At 37.9% G+C, this 16,315-nt stretch overlaps 1 protein-coding gene across 1 annotated transcript in view; it reads right to left on the reverse strand.

Moving 5' to 3' along the window:
* CNTNAP2 (contactin associated protein 2) overlaps positions 1-16,315 on the reverse strand; it is a 1,817,652-nt gene that overhangs the window by 1,312,078 nt on the left and 489,259 nt on the right. The window lies entirely within an intron of this gene.

The raw sequence follows: 16,315 nt of genomic DNA on the forward strand, positions 1-16,315 counted from the left end.
GCTTATTTTAATTTTTCTGATTATTGAAGGCATTTTATCAAAATATTACAACTACATAATAGAGGTATGGTCTTATCTGGCTGCGTCTTTCCTCTCTAATGAACATTTCTTCCTACTTGAAGATTGCAGAGCATGCTCTCATATTGATCTCCTTTGATCCAAATAACCACTGATATAGGCAGATGGGCATTATAATTACCCTCTCACAGCAGAGATGAGAAAACTGGGACCTGGCTACATTAAGTTACTTGTCCAAAGTCACACAGTAGTTCACAAAATGATAGACTCCTAAAGCATTAACCTGATTATCTGGCCAAATGGGGTCAAATGTAAATGCAAAGGGCACATGCTTAACATAAACACAATCTCAAGCCTGGTATCAGGTAACAGAGGAGGAGGTGTTTGTATCATAACAAAACACAACTGGGTAGATGCACTGCCTTTTAGGAACACTTTGGGGGCAATTTCAAGTGTATGCCACTTGAAACCATATAAATACTATTAAGCAATGTTACTCCAATAAATTTAAAAAAACACATATATCAGGGCAAAATACTGTTGAAAGGTCTAGAATTTTTATCTCTGGATTTTTGAACCCCAGAAATCTCTTTTGTCAGCCCAAAGAGGGCAAATAATGTATTCAGGATCAACCAAATAGGACTGAACATCCCGACGGTACGCTGAAGATTGGGACTTACTGCTGAACAGCCAGGAACCCAAACCGAACCTTTTCTCTGAAGACTTAGCTTCTTAGCTAACATGCCTCAGAGTGCTCAAGGCAGGGGATTTAGCCAAAGTTTCAGGCCATTGTAGGCATTTGGTCCTTTTTGCCCAAAAGCCATGTTCTTCGCATCTGGTTCTACCTCAATTTTGTGGGTAGGTGAATGATACCCAGAGCATGTTAGTGACCTATTTTAGCCACTCTCTTAAGCTGGCATAAGCATGTTGGTACCACCTGAACCCCAATACTGTGCCTAAGGCACTGTTTGGAGCAGCTTAATATCTTCTCATTACGTGGGTCCATGTTGGAGCCCACACAGGGGATAAGGGCAGAAACATGACCTAGATCCCTGTGGCGAGAGCTCGCGGGTCTGCAAATGCAGTGGCTCATGTAATTTTCCACCAAGTTCTTTAGGTAGGCAATTACCCAGTCTTCATTAGGCTAAAGTATTGATGTATAAAAATCTGTGTTATACCTTGGTTTGCACCAGTCGTCTTTTCCTAAATAATAATCGCTATGATCTGAGGAAAACATTAGCAGTTCATCAGAAGCAGCATTTTTCTGCTCATCAATTTGAGTATAGTGATTTCCTTTTTGTCCTCAGTGGTACATGGAATTGAATGCCATGTATGGTCCCCAGGGAGTTGTTTGCTGCTGAAACTGTATATAAATCAAAACTAGAGTCACTAAAATGTGAGAGGTGCAGGTAGATTAGCCCCTGAAATGATGAGATGGCAGACAAATAATTGTGGATAATAGATGAAGTCTTAAGTGACAGTCCTCTCTTATTATACACATACATCAAAGCCCAGGGACTTGCTCTATTTCACAATAACCGTGCCTTTATGGAGTGTTAGAGTATAAAAAACTTACACTTGCTGTATCTCATTTCCTTCTTATTGTTACCATTTTAGGTAGGAGAACATTATGATTCCTATTTTACAGATGATAAAACTAGCTGGCAAGCAAAGAGATTGAGTGACTGGCCTCTGATAACACATATAATGAGACTAAAACCTAGAGCCCAGAACTTCAAACCTGTATAGGTCATTTACCTGAGAGTTTCTCCCTGTGTCAGATATTTTAAATGAATAGTGTGGTAATCAGTAATGTGCCATGAGGCATTTGTATAAGCATCCATTTGTTTTCCTTAGTTACATATGCCTACAGAGAGAATTTTCTATTTAATTTCTATGTCTGTATAATTTAGCAATTGATTATTTTAACATACCTTTATAACCTTGTCTGTGCTCTTATGGCCATGGCTATTTTTATTTCTTATAGACACACACTTCAAGAAAAATAAGTAAGAACTAAAAGAAGTAATGCAATGCTTAAAAATAGGCCTGTTAACCCTAAACTTACAAACAGATCTCATCTGAAGTTTATATATAGGGCCAACCTCAAAATAATTCTGAGTCTGACATGGTTCCATCTTTGTGTCTCATTCCACTGTTAGAAACTAGTCCTTTTGAGTACTGTATGGTATTACTAGGTTCTGTCTACTCAAAAACAAGTAGTCTCTTGTGTCCCAGGCACCTGACATCAGTGGGAGACTACAGAATGAACAGACACCTTCTAGCCATAGTGATTATAAGCATCTATTAGAACAATCACATGTGCAGTGTTGTTAAATGCAGTATAATGAGTGGTATAATGAGGTATGCACACAGATCTCTGGTATATTAGACAAGGAACAGATAATTATGATAATGAGTCAAGGTAGGCTAGCATGCGAAAGTTGTATTTGAGATAGATCTTAACAGATGAGTCGGGTGGAGAAGTGTATTCCAGAATGAAAGAATAGCAATCATAACAGAATAATAATAACAGCCAAATTTGTTCATTATTTATTTCATATCAGTCACTCAGCAAATATTATTTAAGTGACTTCTAACCCCTAAGTAACAAGCTAACTATATATAGACACACTGGTTTATTTTACTCTTACAATAACCCTGGGGGGAAAGTATTAGCTCTGTGGACAGAAGATACAAGTCTAGGGAGGTTAAGTCACCCATCTAATGTCACACAGACGTGGCAGACAGAGCCATGATTCAGCCCAAAGCTACCAACTCTAGAGCCTGAATTCTAAGAAGGTACTCCAGAGTAATATGCCATGACTGACATACAGAATAAATGGGAATGCATAAAGAGGGAAGATGAGTGTGGGAAAAAAGGCTGGAGTCACATGAGAAAGGAATCTACCACATTTCAAAGAAGACATAAGTATTAGCTATGCAAGCATCTTATGCAGAAAGAATCAAAGTAAGTGACAACATGAACAATGAACCACAGGTGAGGTGGAGAGGTAGGGAGAGAACTGAAATCTGGGAACAAAGGTCTCAATTTCATCCAGAACCAGCACAGCTCATGGCATCGCTGCCAGGCTAGTAGTTATGTGCAGAAAGACAACCACGGGGACAAGCTGAATCATTTCCCATTAGGAAGCGAGCTACAAAGCAAATGGCCTGACAGAGAGGCAAAGGTATTGATTGACCATTTAGTGCAAATGATGGAACACTGATAAATAACTGCAGCTGTCAGGAAGCAGTAATTGTTTGGTTTCCATATAGATTTCTCCTCCTCATTTTCATTTGCTCTAATGTTCAAAGCTTTGTTTGATGGGAATTTAATGCTTCCTTTTCTCATTCTATTATTAATTATTTGCGTGTTTTATACTGTATCCTTTTGTATACCTGCCATTCCTTGTTTTCCCTCTTGTATTGCTAATGTTATATTTAGGGTTCACCAAGTCAGAGATTTCTTACAAGTTTTAGTTTAGAAAACCAAAAGAAGTACTTCAGAGATGCAAGTGAATCTCAAGGTGAAGGTTATCAAGGGCAACTCATCTCTGGCAGTAACTTTGAAGGGAGGGTTACAGGTCAGCTTGAAGAAATCAACATTGAGGGAATGTGTCTATATTTAAAAAAAGAACCTGAACCAAAATAAAAAAATAAAGGCAGAAAAAATATCCCAAGAAGACCATCTAAAATGTATGATGTAAATGTAAAGGTCATAGTGAATACTTTTGAATTAAGTGGCAGAAAAGAGTAAAATATAAAAGGCAGATTCTAAAAAATCAAGTATGGAGTAAAATAGGGGGTGGGGGCCATGTCATTTATAATCAAATCCGACCAAGGTGTATTGTAGATATTAGGCTACTTATTTTATCTTAAGTTTAAAAAATCAGAAAGCAAAAGGCTGACCAGAATTCTAGCAGCGGAGAAACTTTTTAAAGAAAATAAACTAGCACATATGTAGGCAGGTTATCAGGTATTAATATTCTTTAAAGGGTAATACTAGGTGTAAATCAGTTTGTCTCTCCAAACTCCAACTATTTTCACAGCTTCTTTAGAGGGGGGAAATAATATTCTTCAAAACCCAATTCAAACATCCCAAATTATTATTTTCCTCCTCTGTACTTTGGCATCATGCAATTTTATATGTTTTTCATTTTCTGCTATATATAATCCTTTCAATCTGTATAGATAGATTCATAGATAGAGAGATAGATAGGTTGTATATACAATCTTTTTAAGAGGAGAGTAACTCCCACGGAGCTGTACTAGCAAGCTCTGTGTCCTCCCTAGGAATGAGCCAGGAGTTGACAGAGAGGTTAAGTGAAGGATTAGTTGATGATAAAACCCAGAAAGCCACGTGGAGGAAGGAACTTTTGCTCAGATACAGTGCTTTGTAATTGCCAATGGGAGAGCTTTTAACTTGGCAGATGGTTCCCAATTCCAAGAGTAGATATATATAGATATATAGAGAGTAAGGAGTTTTAGCCCCTTATCCTGAAATATCATTTAGTCTTCCAACCCCTAAGTAACAAGCTAACTATATATATATAGACACACTGGTTTGTCTGAGGAAGAGGAAGAAGCTCTCGACTACCCTGATGAGGCTTGGCAGCAACTGGAATGACCACTGTCTCAAGCGACAAAACATGTAAAGTGTAAATTATATACAAAAGGCCAAATAAATTAAGAGAGTAGAATAGAGATATAAAAGACATATTTATTGAAGAGGAAGAGATGTCCCCAAATAATGCCTCAGGTAGTCTCCTAAAGGTAATAACTTTGCCATATACTGCCAATCCCTTCTCTGCTACTTAATTAAATAATACTTTAGAAAACACTGAAAACTAAAAACAAACAAAAAGAAAGAACTACAAGAAAGAGATTGTGGTTGCTTTACCTATGGATAAGACCTCTGTGTATATGAAAGAGATGGCTCTGATGGCAAATTTCAAACCTCATTTAAAATATATGTCAATGGGGACAGCCAGGCCCCTTTGTCCTATACTGTTCTTTGTTTACCTCATTTGTCCCATTTCTAAGATCAACGTCCCTCACTTCCCAGCAGCAACAGTTCAGTTCCTTTGAGATTAATGCTGAAACCTACTACCACATGTCTTCCTATTTCCTAGAACTGACTAGTGATTGTTAGTTTTTGTATTTGTGTCCTGGTCCTATATCTAATAGCTCTCAATCTTGAATAAAATCCATAATGTTCCCCCACTTTCATTCATCTCCTAATCCTCCAATATGGCATCTGCATGGGCACCACCCTTCCTGCCTTGGCCTCTGGTCAGTTTCTTCCTGCCTTTGTGACGGCTCTTGGTTAAGCTACTGCTTTCAGATACTTGTGGTTCACCTCTTAGTCTTGTCAGGCTAACTCCTGGTGCCTCTGCTACAAAACATTGACCTTTTCATTAAAGCTTTCTTCTCAGAGCCAGCCTATGTTTCTGCAAACTGCCAGATGTAAGTTCCTGGAACCTGAGCAGAGCCTAGACATTCAAAACCTGCTTTTCCACCTGGCTCTTAGTGTTTTGTGTTCCTCTCAAGATCTACCACATACCCAAACTTCCTCTCACTCAGTTCCGGCCGCTGTATTCTGCCGCCATCCAATTTATCTTCTTAACCAGCGAAGGCTGCAACCAAGGGTGAAGATTTAGAGCAGTACCACAAATCAGATTTATGCTGTGCTCTGAATGATCATTTCTGCTTACACCTCTGTGTTATTTCGCCCACTGATTCTCTGGACTCTTCCATCCCTGATTTTCTTCCCCACTGAGCAAGACTCTAGTTATGCATAGGCATGATTGACAGCATGTTGACTTGTACTTCTGAGTCCAGACACAAGCTTAAACCACTCTTGTGACCGACCTCCCCTTCACGTTAGGTTTCTCCCTTATTAACACTAGTAGCATGAACCTGTAAACCTGTGTTGATTTTCATGAAAAGGATCCACGGTTGTGGATGTGCTGAAGTGTGCGAGCTCATAAGCTCCTTCTGCTTCTGCCACCTGCTTGTTAAAGACTTTTAGCAAGTCCTTATGAACACTGAACCACAGTTTCCTTGTTTCTTAAAGATATGGGAATTAAACTATGCCTTCTTTTGAACACCCTGATTCGATAATATGAAAAATAAATATTTGATCCATATAACAAAACCATATAGTTGACTTTACAGATGAAATCACACTTCCGTTACCCACATAAATGATGGTTACAGATATGATTTACTTTATCTGTTCACACATAGAAAAGACTCCCCTAAAGTCACTTAAAAGATCATATTTAATTCCCTCATGACTTGGAAACTTCATGCCTCTGAAATTTAATTTATATCTCAAACATGCATAAATAAACTAAGGCATCTGAATTTAGGAATCACATTATTTTTTTGGAGAGCACAAAACTGCCATTTTAATATAATGTAATTTCTAGAAATAGCACTCTAATGTTTCAGGCTAAAAAACTAATTTATACATACTAATTAGAGTAACCATTTTAAAAATTACTTTAAAGCACTTAACCTTCAGCAAAACAGTTTCCCAAAAGGAAACAAAATAAAACTGATTCCAAAAATTGCTAAAATGTGGTGCCTTCTTAATTCTGTTGACATTTACATGTACTAAGTAACTTATTCAATACACAATCATTGAGCACCTGCTCCAGGTGAGGCATGTGTAACAAGAAACATATCTGAAGTCACAAGAATAACCTAGCACTTCTTAGCTTGGGGGGAAAACACAAGTATATGAATTCTATAATACAAGCTATAAAGCAATCCATTCCTTGGCAAAGAGATAGGCTATAAGTGTCCATTGTGTTTATTTCTATGGCATTTTAATAGAGTTTTGTTTTTCCCCCAGTTCTTTTACTAAACTTAACTGCCACTTCTCAGGACTCAGGTGTGAATACAGTAGCTTTATTTTTGGCTTACAAGCCCATTACTTATGTAACAGATATAACCAGGTGCCATAAATCATAGTCCCTGATGCATGCATAATCAAAAACGTATCTCTGTATTACCTGCTCCCTGTGAGAAATGGCAAGAAAAGTGCTATGCCTCCCTTCATACTTCTCCATCAATTATCACCCATCAAGTAGCCCATGGACATAGGCAATGGGATGGTAAAGATCTGGGGGGTGGGTAGAGGCTGTGAGGAGGATGGTAAAAGGGTGGGGGGGAAATATGAGACACCTGTAATACTATCAACAATAAAATATATACACATATATATTAAAAACAAGTTGTAGATTGTGGCTGGGCCTGAAGAATTAGCCCTTGAAAGATTAAAAGTGCACATTATTATTTTAATTATGACACAAGTGTATGGCACCTAAAATTTTCTTTTATAGACAGTTTACACTAATTGAACATGGGCCATAAAAGTAGGCTTAATAAGAAATAAGAACTAGATAAAGTAAAACTTGACAATTTCAAAGCTTGCTTTAAATTAAAAATTTGAGGAGCAGGGAACTTGCAGAGATATAGAGATGTCATTGGGTTTGAAAAGGAGCCGAGGTAGGGCTATGAGGTGGCCATGAATAGATGTTAAAGTTTGTATTAATATTCTGGTAACTTAGAAGCCTCCCCTTAAAGGCTCCAGAACATTCAGTACTATAGGTCCTGGTCTCCAGAAATAACTGTGATAGGGAAAGCCTCAATGGCCACCAAGAAAAGTCATGGAATGTCACTACATTTTACAAAATCATTATTGGATTTTTATATAGAATCAGAATTGCCCATTTTATAAGGCTGGCTACCTTTCAGAGCAAGGATATACTGTGCGTGGCAACCCAAAGCTCCCACTATTGAGTTTTTGCAGCCTATACTTTAAGACAATAGAATCCAATTCATTTTAATCTCCAGCATCCTGAATTTGCACATTCAATGGCTTATCAATTAAATTGGAATAAGTTATTAATTTATCAGCATGGCATGCAAGAGTCTATAAGGTTATGACCCTGATTCTCTCCTAAACCTCAACTTGCATCACAGTCCTCCTTACTTATTGTTCTCCAGTTGTCTGAAGCTCTTTCCAGACTCTAGGACTTCTGTCTTTTTGGAATTTCTGGAATCGATCTTCCATAACAAATGATTTAGATCAATCCCACTCATCCTTCAGATTCCATCACTTTCCAGACAGCCTTTCCCTGGCCATTCAAGCTGAGAAGACTGAAAAGGCCTCATTCTTTTCCTCATACCATTTACTCGTCACAATTTATAATTTATATTTATCTACTTGTTTAATGCCTGCTTTCGTCTATAAACTTGGTGAGGGCAGGAACCATCTCGGTTCAGTTCACTAATGCATAACCAGAACCCAAGAGTACAAGAGGCAGAGTGATACCAGCAACGGCTACTTCATTCCTGTTCCACCACTCCAGTGGCTCTCAGCTGGGAGAGGTTTCTCCTCATGAAACATTTCCGTGGTTACAACTGGTAGGAATGTTACTGGCTTCTGGGGTGAGGGGTGCTGATAACCATTTAGAATTATTTGGCTCCAAATGTCCATAGCGTTCCACTGTCCCACTCAAATTGATTACATCAGTTGATGTACTGAGACAGAGGTCAGCATCTCACTCTAAAAGCTCTTCAGGCAAATGCTATTATTGAGACATTTGCACAGGAAAATGTTTGAGCATCTCTGAAGCATGGCATAACCGAGTCAAGGGTTCCTCTCAGAAATAATCAAAACCATGGAGCAGGGAGCCCTTTTCTTAACTTGGAGAAACTCATCAGACCTTGTGTGAAAAACGTGCCGCACGTTATAAGGGTCTGACCACCTAGGTAGAAAGAAGTGATCGCTTCAAGAAAACTTGTCAGGAAAGATGATATTGGCAGCATTTTCCTCTCCATTCTGAGAGCTAATACATATGCTTGGGTTTTGATAACCTTATAGGTATACATAGTCAACAAAAGATATCAAAATAAGGTTCCAGGAAATTTCTATCCTAATATTATAATTAAGAATCAGACTCAATTTTTACATTGTCAATTACTAAAAGTTCCCTGACTGCCCTTGATTGTTTTGAAGCCACCCTAACTTAGGTTGAATACGAGGAATATTTGACATCAGTTGACCTTACATTAGTCTAGTGTTTCCTAACTTATTTGGCAAATGTAGGATCCAGATTAAGTTTAAGTATATTTGTAAGAGTCCAATAGCAATATGGGCTTAGAACTTTTCCATTAACTGTACTCTATACTGACCTTGAATAAGTCACATGATCTATCCCTTATCGCATTCTTCATATATCAAATGATTTCTAAAGTTTCCTCTAATTTCATAATCCTATATAATACATTAGCATCTGAATTTATCAATTGTGGCTCCAGACCATACTATTGAAAACTTATTTTGTATTTTCCCTTCACCATATGTCACTACTAGAATATAATATAACGGAATTTCTCAGACTGGGAAGTGACGCTAAACTAATGATGCATGTGGCACACTGGAGACAATTGGCAAAATCAAGCAATATTTACAGTGAGTAGAAATGACATATTTTAAAACTGACCATGTGTGTCAATGCAAGAATAATCTGTCTCCATGTTTTCTGTGTATAAAATGTTTCTTACATAAAATGTATTTGACATTATGTTTCCTACTCTTTAGAACTGCAAATTTTTCTATCAATCAATTTATTCAAAGGCAATTTTGAAATACGATTAACCTAACAATCAAAATTGAAGGGACATATAGCCTATAGAGTTCTCTCACATAAAATATTTGAAGATGGGAGAAACCAAGATGGCGGCATAGGTAAACACCAGAAATTGCTGCCTCACACAACTACTTCAAAAATAAAACTAAAAGACAAAACGGACATCATCCAGAACTACAGAAGGCTGGCTGAGTGGAAATTCTACAACTAGAAGGAAAGAGAAAAGCACACTGAGACTCAGAGGAGGTTCGGAAGTAAAGTGCAGAGGTACGGAGGTGCACGTGGAAAGGGCTGGCAACTGAGGACTCGGTTGTCTTTTTAATCAGGAGGGAGTCGCAAGCTCTCCACTGCTCTGAACTCCAGTTCCAGGTGAGTCTCAGGGGACCCAGACTCATACAGGGAGAAACTGGACTGTCCGGAATCGGTTGGAACTCGAGGGTGGCTTTCTCTCAGAGGTGCTTGCAACCATTACTGGGACAATGAGACACAGGGCCTCTTAGGGTAGGACTGAGGATCAGCCATAGCTGTTTGGTCCACCCTGTTGGATTCCCTGAGACCCTGCCCCACCCAAGCTGTGCGCAGCGGCTTTTGCATATGAATGGCTTGGCCCTTTTCAATCTGAAAATTACCTAACAAACTGCAGCTGGGTCAGAGAGACCCAGAACTTTCAAAAGAAGGCCCAAGGCCCCACAGCAGCTTGCACTGCTGCACAGCTGGGCCTCATCTGGGCACCTCCAAACCCCAAACAAAGAAGAGGAATCTGCAGATCTCTCCATAGCTCCTGCTGGGTAGCCTCAGGCAGAGGCTAAATTAGCACCTCCTTAGATCCAAGAGCCAGTGTACCCAGTTGTCAGAGTGGGACCATCCAGATTACAGATCCATAAGGGACACATTCAGGGGGCAGACTCAGTGAGCACCAAAGTCCCACTGAAGCAAGTCTTGCCCCTAAGGGTGTCTCCAGCACAGAAGTTCTCCCACTGTAGACAGCTGATTCTCACAGCCAATTGGCCTGGAGGTCCTCCCAGTGATACCTACAACAATCAAGGCTTAACTACAACAAGACTATGCACAAAGCCCACAAAGGGGTGCACCAAGAGTGTCGACCTCAGGTAACTGGGGAGGCTGAGCCACTGGGCCCTGTAGGAGACCTAGCACACAAAGCTACTCTATCAACACAGGGAAGCCTAAAAAATGCGGAGACAAAGAAACAGGTCACAAATGACAGAAATGGAGGAAAGCAAACTATTGGATATAGAGTTCAAAACCACACTTATAAGGTTTTTCAAGAATTTTCTAGAAACTGCCAATAAATTTAGTGAGACCCTCAAGAAATCTAGTGAGACCCTTGAGGATAGGAAAAAGGACCAACTTGAAATTAAGCATACACTGACTGAAATAAAGAATATTATACAGAGTTCCAACAGCAGACTAGAGGATCCCAAGAATCAAGTCCAAGATTTGAAATATGAAGAAGCAAAAAACACCCAACTGGAAAAACAAAAAGAAAAAAGAATCCAAAAAGACAGTGTAAGGAGCCTCTGGGACAACTTCAAGCATACCAACATCTGAATTATGGGGGTGCTGGAAGAAGAGAGAGAGCAAGATATTGAAAACCTATTTGAAGAAATAATAACAGAAAACTTCCCCTACCTGGTGAAAGAAATAGACTTACAAGTCCAGGAAGCACAGAAAACTCCAAACAAAAGGAATCCAAAGAGGACACACCAAGACACATCATAATTAAAATGCCAAGAGCAAAAGACAAAGAGAGAATCTTAAAAGCAGCAAGAGAAAAAAAGTCAGTTACCTACAAGGGAGTACCCATATGACTGTCAGCTGATTTCTCAACAGAAACTATGCAAGCCAGAAGGGAGTGGCAAGAAATATTCAAAGTGATGAATAGCAAGAACCTACAACCAAGATTACTTTACCCATCAACACTATCATTCAGAATTTAAGGTCAGAGAAAGAGCTTCACAAATAAGAAAAAGCTAAAGGAGTTCATCACCACCAAATCAGTATTATATGAAATGCTGAAAGGTATCCTTTAAGAAGAGGAAGAAGAAGAAAAAGGTAAAGATACAAATTATGAACAACAAATACACATCTATCAACAAGTGAATCTAAAAATCAAGTGAATAAATAATCTGATGAACAGAATAAACTGGTGAATATAATGGAATCAGGGTCATAGAAATAGAGTGGACTGACTATTCTCGGGGAGGAATGGGATGTGGGGGGTGCGGGAAGAGTCTGGACAAAAATCATACACCTATGGATGAGGACAGTGGGGGGGTGGGTAAGGGCAGAGGGTGGGTGGGAACCGGGTGAAGGGGAGCTATGGGGGGGAAAAAGAGGAACTACTGTAATAATCTGAACAATACAGATTTAATTTTAAAAAAATTAAAAAAGAAAGAAATACAAAAAAATATTTGAAGATGAAATGAATGAAGGGAGAAAAATCACAGATGGAGGGAATTTATCAGAGAAGAGCATAAAAGTGAGACTTGGAGCAAAGAAAGGAGAAAGATCGAAAGACAAAAGGAACAAGTTTACAAAGAAAGTAAATGTAAGAAAGAAAAGTAACAAATAAAGATGAGTTTAGAGCCTAAATAAGACCACAAAGGTTCTTCCTCTCCTGTTTTGTTGAACCTTAAGGATGACAGACGTACTGGTTTTCAAAAGTATTCTACATAGTTAGAATTCTGCCTTAATCAAAGAGCAGTCATGTGATCAGGCTACTGGCTTGGCTAGCCCTCCTGGAGTTCTTGCCACAAAAATTGGCTGTTGCCTCTCTACCTCTATTTCATCATGTTGAGGCCACATGGCTTATATCAGTTTAGAATATTGATCTGTCCGTAGAACTGAAAATAACATTGTTATTGTAGCTCCAGTTAATCGACTAAATGCTAGTGCGCAATAGGTCCAGAGTGTCTTACAAGATACATCTGCTGACTCTGCTTCCTCCCCTGTAACTATAATGAGTTCCAAACTTATTGGATGGATAACTTCCTTTGTGAGAGAGAAAAATATTTGTTTTTAAAGATCCCTTGAGGGTTTGTATGACATAAAAATAGAAACTATCCATAGCCATGTAAGATCAAGGCTTTCCTGATGTATGTTATGCAATACATATATTTCATGGATGGCAATAAATTCATCTTAACATTACAGTCTTCAGTATCTATATTAATAAAAGGGTAATATGCTGATTAGACTGGACATCTTCCGGAGAAAGCCACAGTGGCGGGGGCCGAGGCAGAGGCAGTTAGGGGTAGGGGAGAGCAGTTAAGGGGTGATCAGGCCAGCAGGCAGAGGTGGTTAGGGGGCCATCAGGCTGGCAAGCAGTTAGGAGCCAGTGGTCCCAGATTGTGAGAGGGATGTCCGACTGTCAGTTTAGGCCTGATCCCTGTGGGATCTGTCCTAAACCAGCAATCAGACATCCCCCGAGGGGTCCCAGATTAGAGAGGGTGCAGGCCAGGCTGACGGACATGCCCCCCCTGCACCCCCATGCATGAATTTCATGCACCGGGTCTCTAGTTTATATGTAATGCTTAGCATCTTAAAGGTTGTTAAAAACAAACATCTGAAAATTAAAATGGGAGCCACACCTAATTAATTTTTGTAAAAATACAAATGCAGCAATTCTGTCACTATCAATAGTCATTTAGAAATGGAAGATTCTGGGTAAACAGGCTTCCAGATAACTGAAGTTTAAAAATGTGTGTCTGTGCTGTCCAGTGAAGTATCTTAAGCACAAATGACCATTTTAATCACAATTTAAGAGAAATAAAAATTAAATAAATTTAAAAATCATGCCCTCAGTCACACTAGTCACATTTCTAGTTCTCAATACTGTGGTAACTTCATCTGACAATGTAGATATATAAAACATTTCCACTATCACCGAAAATTCTACTGGAAAGCTCTAATTTTGAGCAGATAAAATTCTTTCTCAATAGAACTCTTTCTAAACAATTTTTCAATCCCCTACCCTTTTAATGGAATCACAGTAATTGATTTTCCTACTCTGTGCTCATCTATTTTTATACAGTGGTTCAGAGGTAACACACAAAGATCTAGGATTAAATGCATACTGACTTGAATTGTTTCTCTAGAACTCACCTGCAAGAGAAGAGAAAATACTCAATATTATTTAGAATATTTGTGTGTTTTTTCACAATGAGGAATAAAAAGATGTGGCTTTATATGTTTTAAAAGAAAGTACAACTTAGCTATATGTCTTCAAAATTAAATATATAATAAAAAGCAAATCTTCCTCAAAATGATTATTTCACTCTCCAGTGAAGTTCATCCCTATCCTCCTTCTTCTTGTAACTGCTTTTTGTTTTGACAAGAAATTCAATGCAAATGCTGCTTTTAATCATCCATTCCCAGATGAATCATAAGTATGTTGTCCATTCAAGTTCAAGTTCATTGTATTTCTCATTGATTGAATATGAAAAACTGTCTCTTTCATGTTGTAAAATTTTGTGGAAAGAATATTTTAGGGATGACTTACTTCAAAACCTACAAATTCCTCAATATTAAAATATAATGTATTGGCAAGTATAATACCAGCATATATCTCATACTATCAAATTCTACTTCTGAAATCATTCTACATGTATGCAATATATACAAAAGCACATCAAATGGTATAACTTGTATCTGAGTGACTGCTAAATTCAAATATTTATGATATCTCTTCTATAAAATATTAAACTCTAAAAAATCACACCTCTTTATAAATCATTAAAACAATTGAAAGTTAGGTTAAATCATTAAAATAACTTTGAAAGACAGAAGAAAGTTTCTTAAAATCACACCCAAACATCATAGTCAGCTTCCTGCATAATGTATAGAAAGATATCAGGATATCATTATGCAGGAAGCTATGATGTCTGGGTGTGATTTTAAGACAGGTGTGTTATCTAGTTGTTGACAATTTATATTTTAAAAGAGGAAACCAGTTCCGTTAGGCATGTAAAGAACTTGAATGTCATGACTCCAGTAACTCTACAGTTTATATGGAAAAGCAAAAGTTCCAGAATGGCCAATACAATACTGGAAGACAAAGCCAGAGGACCCACACTACTCAGTTGCAAGACTTACTAGAAAGCTACAGTGATCAAGAGTGTGTGATATTAGTGAAATAAAATAGACATGTATCGATGGAACAGAATAGAGAGCCCAGATACAGACTCACACATACATATCCAACTGTTTTTTGACAAAGAAGCAAAGGCATGTGAATGAAACAAGGATAGCCCTTCAGCAAAAGGTGCTGGAACAAGTAGAGATCCACAAGCAAATGAAAAAATCTAGACACAGACTTAACACTTTTCACAAAATGAAATTATTTTTTATGGATCATCCCAATTACTTTTCAGAATAAGCCTTTTCGCCATTCCTTATAAACAGAGGCTCTCTTCCTCAGCTTTCAGGCGGGCTCTGAGCTTTCATCCCTTGCTTCCTTTACATCATCACTTACCTCCCTAATTTTTGAATTATTTTCTTAAAGTGTCTGATTTTCCTCTCAACACAAAATATTATTTTCAGCTTCATAAAGCCAGGGTGCAAATATGTAAAGTCTATGTCTAATGATTATTTTATTCTGCATTATTTAACTTAATAATAACATTCCTTTTCAATTAAAAATGTACTTCATTGTTCAGGATTTCATTTGATATTGATAACAATGACCTCAAATATCATCATTTGATGGACGAGAAAACTAAAGCTCAAGGAGTAGAGGTGACTTGTCAAAGGTCAATATGGTAGAATGGGAACTAAACCCACTATTTCCAACACCTTTCCCTATTCTAAGGATGCTGGAGCCTAGGATAGTTTAGTAATAATTTATACCTCAACTGTTTCCAATAAAAAGGAATTATAAGCAATAAGGAAATTATAAGAGAATAATAAAGCACACATATAGAAAAAGAGGAACTAATGGGGTTACAGAAATTTGATTAAATAAATTATTTAATTCTGCTTACAGATTTTTTTTTTGCAACAATGTCAAAAAGAAACAACTAACTCAAAGCATTGCTGTAAGAAAATATTTTAGATTTCAAGGGGAAACATACTCAATTCCAAGGATAAATTTCTGAAGGCATCTATTACACTCAGAACCAATTTATTAACATTGATTAAACATTAAGTGCCTAATACATTCAGTGCAATGCTTCTGTCATGTGATGTAGTGCTCTTGATGATATCAGGAAGCAGGAATTGTCCAATTTTAGTTAAAAAATCTGAGTTTCAGAGATGTTAAATGATTTTTCAAGATCACACGAGTCAATAATATGACCAGAATCAGAACTCACTTTCCTGATTTCAAGTCCACAGCTCTTTTACTGTATATCAGAGCACTGTGTAAGGAATATAGATCAGTATAATGGATGGTGTCCCTGATGGCAGTTTGACACCATGGTGATTGGTTCACTGTAGGGCAGTGGTTCTCAACCTTCTGGCCCTTTAAATACAGTTCCTCATGTTCTGACCCAACCATAAAATTATTTTCGTTGCTACTTCATCACTGTAATGTTGCTACTGTTATGAATCGTAATGTAAATATCTGATATGCAGGATGGTCTTAGGTGACCCCTGTGAAAGGGTCG

This window comes from Myotis myotis, unplaced genomic scaffold, assembly GCF_014108235.1.
Source record: "Myotis myotis isolate mMyoMyo1 unplaced genomic scaffold, mMyoMyo1.p scaffold_m19_p_11, whole genome shotgun sequence".
NCBI classification, from domain to species: domain Eukaryota; kingdom Metazoa; phylum Chordata; class Mammalia; order Chiroptera; family Vespertilionidae; genus Myotis; species Myotis myotis.